Source organism: Astatotilapia calliptera, chromosome 3 (assembly GCF_964374335.1).
Source record: "Astatotilapia calliptera chromosome 3, fAstCal68.1, whole genome shotgun sequence".
Taxonomy (NCBI): Eukaryota; Metazoa; Chordata; class Actinopteri; order Cichliformes; family Cichlidae; genus Astatotilapia; species Astatotilapia calliptera.
In genome coordinates this window covers 16,851,746-16,868,569 of record NC_137424.1, presented here as the reverse complement: position 1 = coordinate 16,868,569, position 16,824 = coordinate 16,851,746, and the positions used below count along the sequence as shown (strand labels likewise).

The 16,824-nt window shown below is 42.9% G+C and overlaps 2 protein-coding genes, 1 long non-coding RNA gene and 2 other non-coding genes across 5 annotated transcripts in view; 4 read left to right on the top strand and 1 right to left on the bottom strand.

Annotated features, from left to right (window-relative positions):
* The window catches only part of LOC113035147 (protein TANC1-like), a 388,820-nt gene that overhangs the window by 54,137 nt on the left and 317,859 nt on the right, over positions 1-16,824 (top strand). The gene's annotated exons all lie outside the window — the stretch shown is intronic.
* Positions 1-16,824, top strand: part of LOC145422960 (protein NLRC3-like) — a gene marked incomplete at its 5' end in the record, with an annotated part of 416,117 nt that overhangs the window by 367,081 nt on the left and 32,212 nt on the right. The gene's annotated exons all lie outside the window — the stretch shown is intronic.
* LOC113017573 (5S ribosomal RNA) lies at positions 2,987-3,105 on the bottom strand. The gene has a single exon (XR_003271509.2). It is a non-coding gene; the product is annotated as a 5S ribosomal RNA (ribosomal RNA).
* Positions 3,460-3,578, top strand: LOC113017575 (5S ribosomal RNA). Its single transcript, XR_003271510.2, has one exon. It is a non-coding gene; the product is annotated as a 5S ribosomal RNA (ribosomal RNA).
* LOC145426192 (uncharacterized) lies at positions 7,307-15,812 on the top strand. Its single transcript, XR_013906914.1, has 2 exons — positions 7,307-7,364; positions 13,978-15,812. It is a non-coding gene; the product is annotated as an uncharacterized LOC145426192 (long non-coding RNA).

Here is a 16,824-nt window from a genome sequence, read left to right as displayed (position 1 = left end):
TACTAAATAATAAACGATATTGTGCAGCACGCAAGATAGACAGCGCACAATGTGCTTTGAGGCAGCAGCCAAGAAAGCTGTAGTCCGCGTCTGTGAATACCCGTGTGTACACCTGTGTGCATACCTGCGTGGATCAGCATGCTTGTATTCCAAAGGTTTCTCCATGTAACGATCTGCTAGGGAGTGTGTGTGTGTGTGTGGGGGGGGGGGGCACAGCCCCGTCCTCCAGGGCATGAAGCAGGTATGAAGGAGATCAAAACTCGAGACATCCAGAGGCCCCCAGAACACAAGACACCAAGGAAGACCCACAGAGGGGCAGCCGCGCCACTGTCCCAGTAAGAGCTGAGGAGAGTCCCAGATGAGGGCTCATTCAGCAGCCGCAGAGCAGAAGCCAAGGGGAGTTGCAGTGACGCGCCCGTGAGCTCCGCCAGCAGCCAGCTGTGCCTGAGTGACCAAGCCCCAGGCCGAGAGGCCGGGGGCACCCCACCTCCGAAGTGCCCCAGGCTCCAGGCCCCGACAAGCGGCCGCCAAGGAGTGAGCCGGTGTGTACCCGGACGCCCACCCCCAGACACAAAGAACCACCAACGCACCGACACCTGAGGGAGTCCGCCACTGGCAGGGGAAGTGGTGGTGGGGGGAGATAGGCCTCCAAACCTTGGAGGGCCTGAGATGTCCCCAGAGAGGTGGCGTCTGATACCCAACCTGACATATAGACACAGACATACAGGCACACACAGACACAAACATCCATTCCCACCCTCATGCTCTCATATGCACTTACTCCACACTCAACCAACGTGGAGACAGACATAAAGAGACGCTGTACACACGATCACACTCCCCAAGCGTACTCTACGAACTGGGTCTAGGTACCCTTGCCCCTGGAGGGGGGAACTGCACCCAGACCCAGGTAGTGTTACCCTTTTCCCTGCAGTGGGGAGAGGCAGACCACCCCGACTCCGCAGCAGCAGGGAGGCCCCACACCCCAGACCGCAGTCGGACGGCCAACTCCTCCTAGCCCCCCCGCTCCAGCAGGCCGCAGAGGATGGGGGTGAGAGAAGACTCCAAACCTCCCTCCACCCGCTCATTGTAGTGTTGATGCATGTGTGTTCTAAGGTGTAATTAAAACCCAGGAGGGCATGGAGCTACCTGCCAGAGAGCAGCAGGTAAGCGCATAGTCCCTCCTGCTAGCCCTCAATGTCTACGTGTATTTAAAATTGAGAGGTGGGCAACGACGCCAGGGGTGAGGTGTACACCCTGATGGTAACTTGGACTCCGTGTATCGTGCCCACCCCCAAGATCCTATATGTATGTGCAATGAGGGTGTGAGTAATGTGAATGTCTAAGTTGTGGGATAAAATTGAGGCAGAGGCAGCCAGAAGGGGACAGAGGGGGGGGGTAGCCTCCTCTGCACCCTGGTGACATACCCCTACTCCAAGGGCCTGCATATGTGGGTGGTTGTGGTGGAGCGGGAAGAGGGAGGTAGCTGGAGATGGGGAGGGAAGGAAGGGAGGGGCAGGTGACCCCTCCCTGGGGCCAGCTCCCCCGCTGACCCCAGTAGGCACCCACATACTCCGCGACCCGCCAGGGAAAGGGAAAAATTTCTTTTTTATTATGGATTTAATTTGTTGATATTCTAAAAATCTTATCTTGTTGATCCCATATTGTGCAACTAGTCTGTCAAATGGGATAAATTCTGTTCCCTCTAATATATGTTCTAAGTATTTAATTCCTTTACAACTCCATTATGGGAAATTAATCATGTTATTGTTTTGTAATATGTCAGGGTTATTCCAGATACAGTGGGGCAAAAAAGTATTTAGTCAGCCACCGATTGTGCAAGTTCCCCCACTTAAAATGATGACAGAGGTCAGTAATTTGCACCAGAGGTACACTTCAACTGTGAGAGACAGAATGTGAAAAAGAAATCCATGAATTCACATGGTAGGATTTGTAAAGAATTTATTCGTAAATTAGGGTGGAAAATAAGTATTTGGTCAATAACAAAAATACAACTCAATACTCAACACCCTGAGCACGCCCGATCTCGTCTGATCTCGGAAGCCAAGCCGGGTCGGGCCTGGTCAGTACTTGGATGGGAGACTGCCTGGGAATACCAGGTGCCGTGAGCTGTTGCACTTCAACACACAAATGACAGTTTAAATATTGAAACGGATCTGAGGCACTCTTTAAGCTCATTTTCGAATAGGATGGTTAGTGAGTCTCGCGCAAAGAGCTCTTCCACTCATGTAGTAATGTCAAATCCTTCAAGCGTTACATCAATATCACTGTACATGCACAGAGCACCTGTAGATGTTTTTGTGCAAACACTCACAATTGTTTATGACGTGAATATTGCAGCATTAAGTATGCATTATAACTGTGCTGTCATGTGCAGCTATTAAAACTAAAAGTAGAAACTAATCAATATCCTTCACTCTAAATTGTTTTTTAAATCCCAATAAATGGGTTACAGTATCTACATGAACCCCGTTGTCGAGGAAGCCTCTCACTTACGGCCATACCAGCCTGTTCTCATCTGATCTCTGAAGCTAAGCAGGGGCGGTCCTGCATAGTCGCGTCACCTTCACCTTGCTCCATGTTAGAAACTCCATGATATCGTGTTCCCTGCTCAGGGTAGCACACTGATGCGCATTTATTCAGTATTCTTCGGGGCCGCAGTCGGCAGCCAATAAGAGTTAAAACTCGTTGCACAAGAGTGTCAGGTTGACACTGTGCCCGCTGCACGCTACAAGGTTAACAAGTTCCTCACTACTGAGCCCAGACAGACTAGCCGTAGACATTCTCTACATTTACAGAATAAATAAGTTTGTGTATTTCCAAAATATTTTGTTCCTGTTGTTCTTTTGTTTTGTTTTGCACAAAAGCGAAATGCAATCAGGAGCGTTGTCATGAAGCTTTTCCTCAAGCTGCCTCCACTGAGTGAGCAGCGGCGCCCTCTGCAGTTTGTGTGTGGAAGTGCAAAAGCTTAGAGCACCTGGTATTCCCAGGCGGTCTCCCATCCAAGTACTGACCAGGCCCGACCCTGCTTAGCTTCCGAGATCAGACGAGATCGGGCGTGTTCAGGGTGGTGTGGCCGTAAGTGAAAGGGCAGCTCAGAAACGGCGTTTTTATACATGCTGTAATGACACATACACGCTTACATTTTTGTTTTCTATATTTAAGTTAAAATGTCCAAACGACAAAAATGTTGGACTTCCAAATCGACCCAACACACTGTTTTCTCTGTCACTTTAACACTGTGCTGTAATCAACGAACATGTCTTCTTATCGTGATGTTACTGCGGGAAAAGCATTTTTGGAGCTCAATTTGAAGCTGCAGTTAATAACGAAGGTTTGCATGTTGTCGCTGTAACATATGAAGTTTAGCACAATAATATATATCAAACTGTGTGACATTTGCCACCAATAAAAGGTCTTTTTCACAGCTCTTCCATCGCTTACGGCCGTACCACCCTGAACACCCCCGATCTCGTCTGATCTCGGAAGCTAAGCAGGGTCGGGCCTGGTCAGTACTTGGATGGGAGACCGCCTGGGAATACCAGGTGCTGTAAGCTTTTGCACTTCCACACACAAACTGCAGAGGGCACTTCTGCTCCTGCTTGTGCTTAGAGGCATGAGAAGTTAACATTTATGGGTGATAAAATCCTTTTTCTATATTTTTAACATGAGAATATCAGTTTTCCATCTTGTGTTCCAGAGTAATCGGACAAAAGACAAACGTAGAACAAGGAAAAAAGAGGCCAAGTGTCTCACCTATAAAACAAAATGACTGTTTTCTGAATAGTCTCACACAGATAAACATTTGCAGGGAATACCTTTTCCTTCAAAACAAACGTCACAGACTGTGTTTTTCTTTACTGATTGTATTTGAGTAGAAACTCAGATTAAAATGGCATCAGTGCTCATAAAATGATTTAACTGTAAAAGTAGGTGTAGTGGATCACTTTGCATAGATCTAGATAAAAGTGCTGTAAGCAAAGACTACAGTGGTCATTGAGCAGCTGTTCCTATAATGTGAATCTGGGATAAAGGCACAGATTATTTGTTTGCCTTTGTTTCCTGGTTCTTTCTTTCTTATCCAAATGGAAAAAGAGAGCATAAAAGTACTGTTTACAAGCAGCTTATCTATCTCATTGTGCCCACTATCATAAAATCTTGGTTGACTGAGCACTGAGCCATCTACCACTCGAAATTGAACCTGTGTGGGACAACAACAAAGTCCAGTATACTAAGTTTCAGTAATGTGCAGTTTTTTCTGTGGAAGATGTAAATCTAAATAGATGTCCTATTGTATGCATAATATACCACTGAACTTTATAAAACAACTTCTAAAAGCAAATTTCGATTTATTTTAGATTTTCTCAAATCCAAACAGTGCTAAAAGCATGCACACAGTCAAATATTTTTCATACGAGGTGCTGAAGGTTCTGCAATGTTCTGTCAGTGCGCCCCAGGGCAGCTGTGGCTACAATGTAGCTGCCATCACCAGTGTGTGAATGTGTGAATGACTGAATGTAGTGTAAAGCTCTTTGGGGTCCTTGGGGACTAAGTAAGGCGCTGTACAAATACAGGCCATTTACTGTGCGTGTGTTTATGCTCAAGTGTATGAATAAATTAGTCAGTTTTAAACAGTTGCAATTTAAACAGTAGAAGAGTGGCACTATATTTATATATTTATAAAGAATTTCAAACAACAATTAATTGATGCTCAAAGCAGGTTTATTTAATTAATATCCAGATTTCCAATTAGTTCCCAATTCATTCAGCAGCAAATCACATCACCACTCACTTCAAGGTTGTATGTATTATTGTAAGGTAGACCCTACAATAATACATACAGAGAACCCAACAATCATATGACCCCCTATGAGCAAGCACTTTGGCGACAGTGGGAAGGAAAAACTCCCTTTTTACAGGAAGAAACCTCCGGCAGAACCAGGCTCAGGTCGGGGCGGCCATCTGCTGCGACCGGTTGGGGTGAGAGAAGGAAGAGGTTTGTTGTAGGTCTGATTGAAGGACTGATGTGATGGTAAGTTGTCTGCTGCTCCGCTTTGAATATTGAGAGATTAGTTGATGGATTTCAAGCCAAATTGTGCCCAAGTTTAAGACCATATTCATTGGTTGTTTTTGTTGATGTTATTGTTTTGGGCTTTTTTTCCACAAGAATTTCTAGCTCCCCTAGAATTCTGGCCACCCAAACGATGATTGCTGCTGAGAGAGCACAAGGTTTTGTCCCCCTGTACTGTTCATGTCCGTGCAGGGGGTTCTCCTTGAGAGGCCAGGGTCGAAAAAGGGATGCTTCAGAACCTCCGAGGGTGTTATGCGCTGATTTGCATCCAAGGCCAACATTTCTTTGATTAGCCTTACAAATAATGTTTGGCCATTTTCCGGTCCTCGCCTAACCTTCAGCAGTTGTTCGAGGTCATCGAGACACTTAAGTTTTATCGATCGAGTTTCCTTGGATCGATAATCTGTCTCGTATTGAAATTGTTCTTGGGTCTTAAATGTCCAGCGCTGTTTGTTGTAGTTATCCTCGATGAAATAGCTGTCAGTGTACAAGCCAGACTCTAGAAGATGATCTGGTAGCTGACCCTGAGTTTCAATTATGAATTTCAAAACGTCATAATCGTCTTCCCCAGGATAGAGAGGCACCCCTGTAGTAAGCTCCACAGCTACCAGCCCCAGAGACCACATGTCAATTGCTTCATCATATGGAGTGCCAAGCATAATCTCAGGTGCACAATAACCAATTGTCCCCACACAGTCACCAGGAATCACTGCAAAGCAGGGGCGGAGCGTGGGGGTGGCTTACTGGGCTTAAGCCCGGGTTGTTTTGTCAGAAGCCCGGGGTATTTTGGAGTGCAATTTTTTCATAGTTAGATGCCTGGCTGACAACTGTATAAAACAAAAAGTACACACAATATTCGAAGCACATAGTGCACACTGTGGGAATTTACGACTGTGCGTGAATCCCCCCCTGATATTGGTATGATCCAAGCTCAGGCACTAAGCGACTGAGCGAGGGGGCGGGGCAGCTGCTGCCCGTCAGTGCGCTGTTGGAGAGACGGAGCCAGCCATACTAAGGAGAGCTTAAGTTTGACCAGGGCCCTGTTTCAGGAAGCCGGTTTAGTGGAAAAACTGAGTAAGTATACCCTGAGTTAACGAAAACTCTGGGTTTTCGGTTTCACAAAGCGAGTTCAGCTGCAGCCTGAGTGAGTCACTATGACGACACACTCCGTGAAGCTAACCTGCTCCCTAGCAGGTTTACTACAACTAACCCTGACTGTCTCCGCCCCTTTGTCGGAAACCTGACAGTAGGAAGTGTCGGACATGGCGTGCCACTTCCTTGAAGAGCCAGTAGATGTTGAAGCCCAAATTCTCCGCAGAGCTCTCCGCCGGGAGAGAGTGATTAGAGCGCGTTCGGACATTTTATCATTTCCTGATGATTTCCTGTGTGAACGTTACCGTTTTTCAGCACAATCTATAATTTATTTGAATAACATCCTCAGGCCTAATATTGCTCATGTGACACATCGTGGACATTCTCTCAGTTCTGTACATATTATTTGTATTGCACTTCGGTTTTTTGCAAACGGGAGCTTTCTGTATAATATTGGTGACGCTGAGCACGTTTCCAAGGCTACCATCTGTCGGGCAGTCAGGAATGTTACAGTTGCACTGAAACGTCTCCTGTACTCGTCTGTGGTGTTCCCCGGTCATAGACCCACAAGATTTATCAAAGAGGGATGCCACAAAATTGCAGGTAGCAGGATGAACAAAATTTAATTCATGATGTGGTGATACTTGAACTACTACTTAAATTTTACATTTATTTTCAGGGTTCCCAGGCGTGATTGGCTGTATAGATGGCACTCACATTCCAATCATTGCTCCTTCAGTAAATGAAGGAGACTATGTCAACAGGAAGTCTTTCCACAGCATTAATGTACAGGTACATAGTTCCCTGTAGCATTTCAAACTAACAAATCATTTCATTATAGTAATGGATGCTAATTTGTGTTCTCTGCACTGTGAAGATCATATATGATGCTGCCAACATTATCACAAATGTGGAAGACAAGTGGCCAGGCTCTGTGAGTGGTGGTGGTGGAGGACCCCCACCTGTTTTTCGGGCCTCCTCTTTTTTTCTAGTGGCCATAACGGGTCACATTTGAGCATACAGTGCTTTGGTATTTGGTGAGTATTGAGTTGTATTTTTGTTATTGACCAAATACTTATTTTCCACCCTGATTTACGAATAAATTCTTTACAAATCCTACCATGTGAATTCATGGATTTTTTTTTCACATTCTGTCTCTCACAGTTGAAGTGTACCTCTGGTGCAAATTACTGACCTCTGTCATCATTTTAAGTGGGGGAACTTGCACAATCGGTGGCTGACTAAATACTTTTTTGCCCCACTGTATGATCCACCGGTGGTGATATTTTGGTATTTTGTGAGTTCCTGATTTAACAAATCAGCTCTTTAATCCAGGCCTGAGAGATTGAACTTTAAAGCGCTATAAAATATTCTTACTGAAAACAGTCGCAAAGTATTTTTCTCCATGATTATAATGAGCTTGGGAGAAATTCACTTATATGGGACACTGATCGAATGAGAAGTCCCGAGCCTAAAAGGATTGCAGCGAGTCAATCCAGTCCAAAAACAAGGAACTGTTTCCTTCAAAATGATGACGTCATCTTGCTGGTGATGGAGGCTCGAATAGGTTGCGCGTGAGACTCCATTATCAGCAATATCTGGTATGAATGTGTGTGGATGTATGCATGTGACTGGACTGTGACGGACTGACGACTAAAAGTTTAACTGACTTGATATTGAGACAAAAACGGTACCGACTTTAGGATTAGTGAATGTCCACAACAATTCACCCAGCCTGTAAAAGAAGGGTGGATGTTTTGTCTTGCTTTGTTTTGTTTTTGCAAGAACAGAAGGATGATAGAGACTAAGGGGGGAGGCTGTAGCTTCACATGAGTGTGAACTGCAGACTGAACCCTTTGGTTGCTAATTTTGAGTTACTGATGTTTGCATTAAGAAAATTGTGTTTTTAGTAGCTGTAGTTCGATTAATGTATCATATTATATGGTTGGGAATGTTAAATGCTAAAGTGAAGAAAAGGTTTGATTCCACTCATGACGGAGCAGGTTATTATTAACCATAGCAGGTCACTGTAAAGAGTCAATTAACTTTTATAGAGGTAAAAAAAACAAAAAAACAAAAACCTCCACTGAGGTCTATGAATAACAGGGGAATGATAGACTTGCCACACTCAAAATGGAGATATGTAATGATAAACACTGGTCCCCGTCTTTTGGGTGCTTTCTTGAAATAGTCAGCAATTTAAAAGTAAGATAGACACAATGTCCTCCTGAGACCCAGGGAGGAAGAAAAAAGAAAAAAAGGAAAAGCATTTTCCTTTTTTCTTTTTCTTTTTTTCTTTTTCAGATAAATCAAGTGTTGGGACGGTAAAAAAAACACATTACAAAAACAAAATTGTTTTTAACTAATTTTATTTAAATTTTACAACATGTGCACTACAGTGCACAAGGGGAGTTCATTGATCACGAATGTGAAACTAACAAAATTCAAGAGCTATTTAAGAAAATTAAAAGCTCCACTGAATTTGTTGTAAGCAGGATATTAAAACTTATTTATATAACAATATAATAATAAAAATGTAGATCAGGGACCAACTTAGAAGTCACTGACACTTCACTAGCTGTAAGCCATTGGTTCAGGAACAAGTGATTGCACTGGGCTTTCTATTTCACAAAAATCAATTCATTTATGATATCTGAGGAAGTACTGTGATTTTTTTATTTGGAGACACAAAGCAACATTTGGCACTTCCCACATCTCACATATGTTTTACTGTTGCACCCAACCATTCTACAACTGAAATGCCTTGGACTGTTAACCATCTCAGGCAAGTGGAGGGAACCATATTTTGCTACACTCTCATCTGATTGGGGCCTCCTTTTCTTGATTTTTGGAGAGAACTCTTCATTACTGGTATTATTCAGGTCTTGTTCACATGTTTGTCCCTGGTTTCTCAGCCAAGAGGAGCTTGAACTCCAGATACTGGGAGTTCTTTTTGCACATTGAGATCATTGATAACTTTCAGCAAAGACGTGATCGTGTAGAAACAATCAGGTGTCATGGATTCAGCTATAAATGCGACTCTTATTTTTTACTATACTGGAAATCATTCCTGCATTTTACCCATATTTTATTTTTAACTCAAAGCAAAAATTCCAGATTCTCCTACATGTTGGTTTTGGACCAGATAGGACGACAGATTTCAGGTGGCCCTGTGTTTTTCTCTATCACATCTGCCACTGCATCTCGATAATCTTTGTGTGGCTCCTCCTGGGTTCTCACCCTCTCCTATCTGGCTCACATGACTCTCATCTTCTGAAAAATCTCTGTTTGAATCTCGCTCAATTATTCTGTTAAGAATTCTCTCTGCCTTTGTCAAAGAGTTGTCTACTAGGAAAAAGTGAAATAAATATAAGTACAAAGTCCCGACGTGCACTAGAGTACACATTAATAAATTAGTCATGTTCTCTGTGAAACTCAATAAGCCTAATTCTTAAAGACCCCTCAAATTATTTACTAGATGTTTATTTTTTGAAAATTAATAAAAATCTGAGTTTAACAAAACATTTTAAATGTAAATATCAAGCTTACCTTTCTTTCTTCCTTAAAATGTGCTGGTGGGCATGCCAGCCATTTTGAAAAGGTGGGAAAACAATTGGCAAGGCCACACCCCCACACATGTGATATAATTTTAAAGGTACTGTTGTCCTCTCTAAGAAACATCAGGACTTAGAGGAGTGGCAAGTAGAGTATGAGAGCTACAAGAAAAAAACTAAATGTGTACTGCAGTGTGCAAAAATGAATTACTGGGTCATCAGGGGGTTATGAGGGACATTTATAAAACTAAAAATCCCACAAACCTTGAAGTGCACTTGAAAAGCTCACACAAGAAGGTTAACCTAGCTTACCTTGAAGAGCTCATCAGGGGGAGCACACCCCCCCCCCCCCCCTCCTTGAAGAGCTCCCCCACTTAACCAGCATCCCCAGAAAACAGCTAACCCCAGATAAGGCAGCGTGATGCGTCCCGAGACAACAGGACTGGGACATCTAAATAATTGTGTGAGTCAATCGCCTTCAAAAAGTTTATCAATTCACTTGAACCAAAATTAGGAACACCCGGTGCTGCAAGAGTTAATAGTCTCAATACCCAAGGATAAGCGGAAGAGCATGATTGATATGATGGAACTGGGATTTGGTTACACTTAATTTTTGCAAAACACAACTAAAACTATAACTGAAACTAATCAAAACTAAACTGAAATTAAGGATGTTCAGAAAATAAAAACTAGACTAAACTAGCGACTGATTGGTAAAAACTGATTACAACTGGTAAAAATTGAAAATCTGGAGTCGAAGCTAAATAAAAATAAAAACTAATGAAGATGGCAAAACGTTTAAAACCCTGGTGCAGAGATTGGCGAATCTGACCAGGAAATGTTATAAAATGGATTGTCGGAACAGCCAGCGTTAAAGTCACCTTTGACAGTCCAGACTAAGATGGCGTTGAACATCTTCAGGGCGGAAAAGGGTTGGTGTGACCAAGGTGTGGTTTGGCTTGTTGTATGTATATTTTGAGATCATATGGCTCTGGATGGACCAGTTACCAGGCCATGGAAGGAGGACAGACTCATTGACTGAGGAGAAGGAATTTTCTGGGATTGGAGATCCTCTGGGTGAGTGGTTGACTGAAAGCATGCATAAAATAAAATTTATCTGTTGTTATTGATTGGTAATAGATTGATAATTGGCCACATTTACAGCTGTATTGACTTGTTGTGGACGTAGTCGACTTCAGGTTTAAGCACTCTAATCAACAGGTTGAAAATAGTGACATTAAAGGAAGAGTATGCAGCGCCACCCTGTCAGACGCCAGTGACGGTGGAGCTCAGTGATGAATCAGGTGAGCTGCATTCATGGTTGACTCATAGCGGAGTTTCCCCTGCTGTGGTCAGTAAGGGGAGATCAGGGGGAAATAAGATTTAAAAGAGGCATTTATAAACGTTTATGTGTCAAGTGAAACGGGATAAAAGGGGGTGTTTTACTCTTATTTTGGCATCAGCTTTATTATTGCATCAGAATCATATAACTAGCATTGCATTAAACATTTATTGAAGTTTTTGACATTGTACTAACATTTGTGTTCCAGTGATTGTTATAACCGCAGGTTAATTTTCTATTTACAGGTGTCAGGATAATCATACGATCTTCTATTGCAGGTGTAACCATGATCATTTTCAGACATATTGCAGTTTGTTGCTCATTATAGAGTTGTGCTCAAGTTAATAAGGGTTAAAAGCTACAGTCAACGCGATGTTTGGCTGATCTATGGTGTGGAGTGACTTCGAGCATAGAGGGCCGCACGCGCTTACATAACATTGATATCATGTTATTCTTTGTGATTTTTATTCAATTATGTCTTTAAGCTAAGTTTTAAATAGTGGCAGTTAATTAAATGACATTCATTTAAGATTATATACTTGAGTCAGAGCATCATACGCAGATCAACTTAACAATCTGGGAAACCTTGTAGCTGCCTAACCTTTTCTTTGAATGTTCTAGCTCCGTTGATTTGACACATTGGAATGTGTCAAAAAAAAGGGGGGGGGGGAAGTTGAGTTTTAACATCAAACAAGGATTATTTGAACATTTTTATAACTTCATTTGTGTCTTTAATAACTTAGGAATGGTAAAGCTTAAGCTAATAGCGGCCCGAGAAGTTTCCGGTCTTTTGTAGAGAATCAGTGAGAAGCATAAATCATTATTTCCATGTGTAAGCATCAATCATTGAAATGAACTGAATAGCGTTTAGAAGATTTGTTAATTTGTTTATCTTTTGTTAAAAAGAGTGGTTTCAATAAGTTTCAGACACACCTTGCAAATGTGCTTATGATGAGTTGGCACTCGGCCTTTTGAAGGTCATAAGCTTCGTTCGGCGTGATGGTCCGGACTGATAAAGTGTAGGAAATGCCTTGAGTGCAGAGGGCTAAATGCAAACACGCTTACACACACATAGGATATGATTAGAATAAGTCCCTGGGACATTCTGAATGTTTTAGACCAATTCTGAATCACTAGAAGGTCAGTAGATAACAACATTAGATTATTAGGGTTAGGAAGAGAGGTGTTTTGGTTTTCTGTCTCTTACAGAGAAAGGGACAGACACCAGACGAGGTCACAGATATGCGAGGATCCTCCGCAGCAGAGACAGACACAGTGACTGCCGAGACATCAACTGGGTCCAAGTGTCATGGCGTTTGGGCTCCAGCTAGTCACCACAAAAGGATGGATCCCATAAACACAGCAATAACCATGAAGGGGTTGGCGGAAATCCAGGAACACCAGACCAACGAAGTTCGAGAGGCTCTTGGGCAAAAAGGGGGACGCGTTCCTGATCTTTTTCTGGAGGATACACAGATCGTTGTTTGAAATCGGGGCAGAATAATCCCCTGATCTGTGCCACGACTGAAGGGTTGTCTAACCCCTGAGGTTGAAGAATGAAGAGCAGAGGATCACCCAACTGGAAGACACTGGTAGCTGCAGCAATAAAATAAAGGCTAAAAGCTCCTTGGACAGAGGTTCTAGTCTGAGTACGTCGGAAGGGTATAAGGTAGCACCAAAATAAAGCTGTGGGAGAACTGGGGAGTGTCATCTGTACCTGCTATTGTTGGAATAATAGTTTTTCTTGCATCTGAACTGCGCAAACACAGAGGTCATCTCACATATGGTTCGCCCCTCAGGGGGACAAAGGGCCTCAGGAGTGAGAAGAGATGAACCCGGCGACACTGGATTATAGGGTGTTGGTGAGCTCATTATTCTAACGAGCTCATCAGGGGGAATTGTTAGATTATAATATTATTTTATGCCATGTTATACCCCTAATTAAAGATTGTGAATTATTATGTAGTTTTAGTTTGCATCATTCTCCTGAATTAGAAGAAGATGATAACTATTGCATTTGTTAAACTGATTTGCATTACATTAGACTGCTGATTTATTGTGGATGAATGATATTGTTTTATGATGCATTATACTGCTGAGTTATAAGAAATACTGTTTGCAGAAAGTCATCGCCTTATTTGTCTGATTAGAAGAGAACAGAACATACTGGAGTTTTCTGCCCCATCTCAGCAGGAGCAGATAAACGGGGAGCCAAGGTCGTAGCTTAGGCGCCGTGTGAGAGAAAGGATGTGAATGTTTAGGCTTTTATGATAAGGTGGAGGCACCAGAGGCTATAAGAGTTTGAGCAATGTGTAAAGGATACTGGCAAGTGGCTTTGGCACCAGAAGCGAGAGAGCTGACAGCCTTCAAAACTCCTTTTGGTATGTACCAATTTAAAGTCATGCCATTTGGGCTTCAAGGTGCACCAGCGACATTCCAACGATTAATGGACCATGTACTGAGAGATGTGTCAGCATTCTCTGCAGCATATCTGGATGACGTGGTGGTGAACAGCCAGTCCTGGGAAGAGCATGTCATTCACCTACAGAAGGTGCTACACTCCATCAGAATGGCTGGACTGACTATCAATCCCAAGAAGTGCTCCATAGCCAAGAGAGAAGTGGAGTACTTGGGCTTTGTAGTTGGCTCTGGGAAGATAAAGCCGCAGGTTGGAAAGATTGAAGCAATTCAGTCCTTCCCAGTTCCGACAACAAAAAGGAAAGTGAGAGGTTTTCTGGGTCTAGTAGGCTGGTACCGGAAATTCATACCTTCTTTTGCAGAGCGATCCACTGTACTGAATGACCTCACAAAAGGCTCAGCCCCCAACAAAGTGCGTTGGACAGAAGACTGTGAGCAAGCATTCAGAGACGTCAAGGAAGCAGTTTGCACACATCCAGTTCTACACAGTCCAGACTTCAACAAGCCATTCATCTTGCAAACTGATGCTTCAGGAGTTGGCCTTGGTGCTGTCCTTCAGCAAGAGGTGGATGGTGAAAGAAGGCCTGTGGTGTTTCTGAGTCGGAAACTACTCGACAGGAAGACGAGGTATTCGACGGTGGAGAAAGAGTGCTTGGCCATGAAATGGGCTATTGAGGCCTTGAGGTATTATCTTCTGGGACGTCACTTCACTCTGGAGACTGATCATCGTCCCCTCCAGTGGTTGAACCGCATGAGGGATGCAAATGCCCGCATTGCAGGATGGTACTTGTCTTTGCAGCTTTATGACTTTACGGTCCAGTATAGGCCAGGGAAGTCAAATGTGGTTGCTGATTGTTTATCTAGGATGACAGAGGACTGAAGCACTTCGCGCTCAAGAGAGGGAGGAGGAAATGTAAGGAAGAGGACTCCCTTACTGTATTTTTTTTTTTTTTTTGTGCCTGTCCCGTTTGGCTCTTTTGCCATCAGAACTATTGTCTAAAGGCAAAGAAAGATGCCCAACGGATTTACTTTACCAAATTGACCATCCCAGCCTTGCCGTAATGGTCCATTTGATTCACCTTTTATTGTTCATTTCATTTTCACTTACTGAATACGGGACAGACTTGACTGTATTTATTTATATTATATGTATAGCACTTTAGAGCACACCTTTCACTTTATTAAAAGCACCTTATCAAGCAATTTATGAGCATTGCACTTTAAGCATGGATTTGCACACAAGAAGTTTAAATATTTATTGACTATTTATTAGGAATTTTAAAATCCGTTGGTAGCCTTATTTCAGATCCTGCACAGCTGCTCCTCATCAAGGAATGTGGTGGTTGTCTGTCAGGAGAGAAGAATGGTGATTGAGATTGTGATTAAGGTTTACCAGTAAGGAAAACTAATGCAAACGTGTGTGTGAAATCTAGGGATAAAAGTGGTGCAAATAAGTGTTTGTAAGTTAATGATTACTCACCTTTCTTGCCTGTGTCCTCTTCAAGGTGTTTGGGCAAATGTTTCCCCTGGGGTCCAGACACCATTTAAAGGTTCCGGGAGAGACCATTGGTAAAGAGAGTGTGGTGAATCTTTTTGTGCTTGGGTTTCTGGGTTTTTATAATATTGGGTTTGGTGTAACATTAAGTGTGAAATATTTATTAATATGTAAATGTGGAAATGTATTTATGTGTTTATTTATTCTAATTAATATATTGTATACTGTGGTGGAAGGTTGGGATTTAAGAATTTACCTGAGAGTGGAATAATGGTTAAGTCTGTGACAGCTGAACATATTTAAGGCTGCCAGTTGTCATTAGAGGTGGATTTTTTGTGCTGTGAAGAAGCTCGACAAGTTAATTGTTGTAAGGAGAGCCATATAGCAAATAAATACTTTGTTCCACTACACTTGCCTTGGTCTGTCTCACTGTGTTTCCAGCCGCTAAGGGCCGCCCTGTTACAAGGACAAACAGCAGCACATGTTCTCTAAATGTTTGCAGTCATTTTTAAATGACGCTGATACTACATGAGACATTTTCCACATTTATTGTCTTTGAACAGAGAATAATAAAGCCATCAAACATACACAGGCTTCTGCAAATACAAACTTCTGTGGTGCATTTGATGACCTGCAGAGGAGAACAAGTCGGGCTTTTCAGCCCTAACACAACAAGAACAGCTGTGGAACCATTGGCCATTTGCCATAGTGTAGCTGAGTCAAAACAGCCCAAGTGCTGAGAGGGAAAACATGATGATTTATGTAAAGTCATAACTGGCTGCAGCAGCTGAGCTTTGACCTGTGAGCTGCAGCTTAAGCTTCTTTTATGGTTCAGTGTTTAATGTTTAAACTGTTTATGGCTGCACACACACCCACAGTCAGGTTGTATACATATTGAAATATTATATACAGTGTGGCAGCTGACCTTTGACCTTTGACCTGCGAGCTTCAGACTCATTGCTGGTGTGAGGTGTTTACTATTGAAGCTTGCAGACACACCCACATCCTCTAATTTGTTCTCAGGGTTGTTCAGTGTGTCGGAGTTGGAGCAGAAACCTGCTGCAGGTTAATTATTGATCAAACAATATCACACAAGGTGCAGCAGCTGACCTTTGAGCTTCAGACTCTTTGCTGGTGTGAAGTGTTTAATGTGACTTCAGCCTGCAGACACAGAGGACTGATGAAGCAGAAGATTGTCTCTGTTTCTACACAGACCTGGTCCAGACAGCAGAGCTGCAGAGGGAAGACGTTCATGGGAAGAAGCTGAGTAAGTGCAACGTCCTCTTTGAATCCTGGATCAGGAAGTGAAGCCGGGGAATATTTGGTGTTTCAATAAGGTTTCTGTCTTTGACTCAGTCTGCTGTCACTTTGTTTCAGAGAGAAAAAGAGATTTCAGATTAACTGCATTATATGCTGAGTAACTAAATGCTGCTAGTCTGTGGTGTCACTCCCAGCAGCATCACGTCATTTCTTTACTCTGACCTTTAACATCAGTTAACTTAGCTAGCAGAGCAGCTAGCAGTTAGAGTATGAACTCTGTGTCAGCAGTCAGCTTGGTCCTGGTGGTCACCTGGTTTCATGTTTGCTGATGATCCAGATGTGTCCACATAATTATTTATTTCTGTAAATGTAAAGACTTTACAGATAAACAACAGCAGCCCTCTGGCTGGACTCTAACCTGTGAGTTTCCTGTGACTGAAACCACAAGCTGACATTTTCCTTCTGAAGCAGCTGAATGGATGTTTAAGTTTACCTGCATACATGGTGCAAATAAACCCGCTTTGGATGGTTTGGAGGCGGAGCCCAAAGCAGGACAGGATTCTAATGTGAT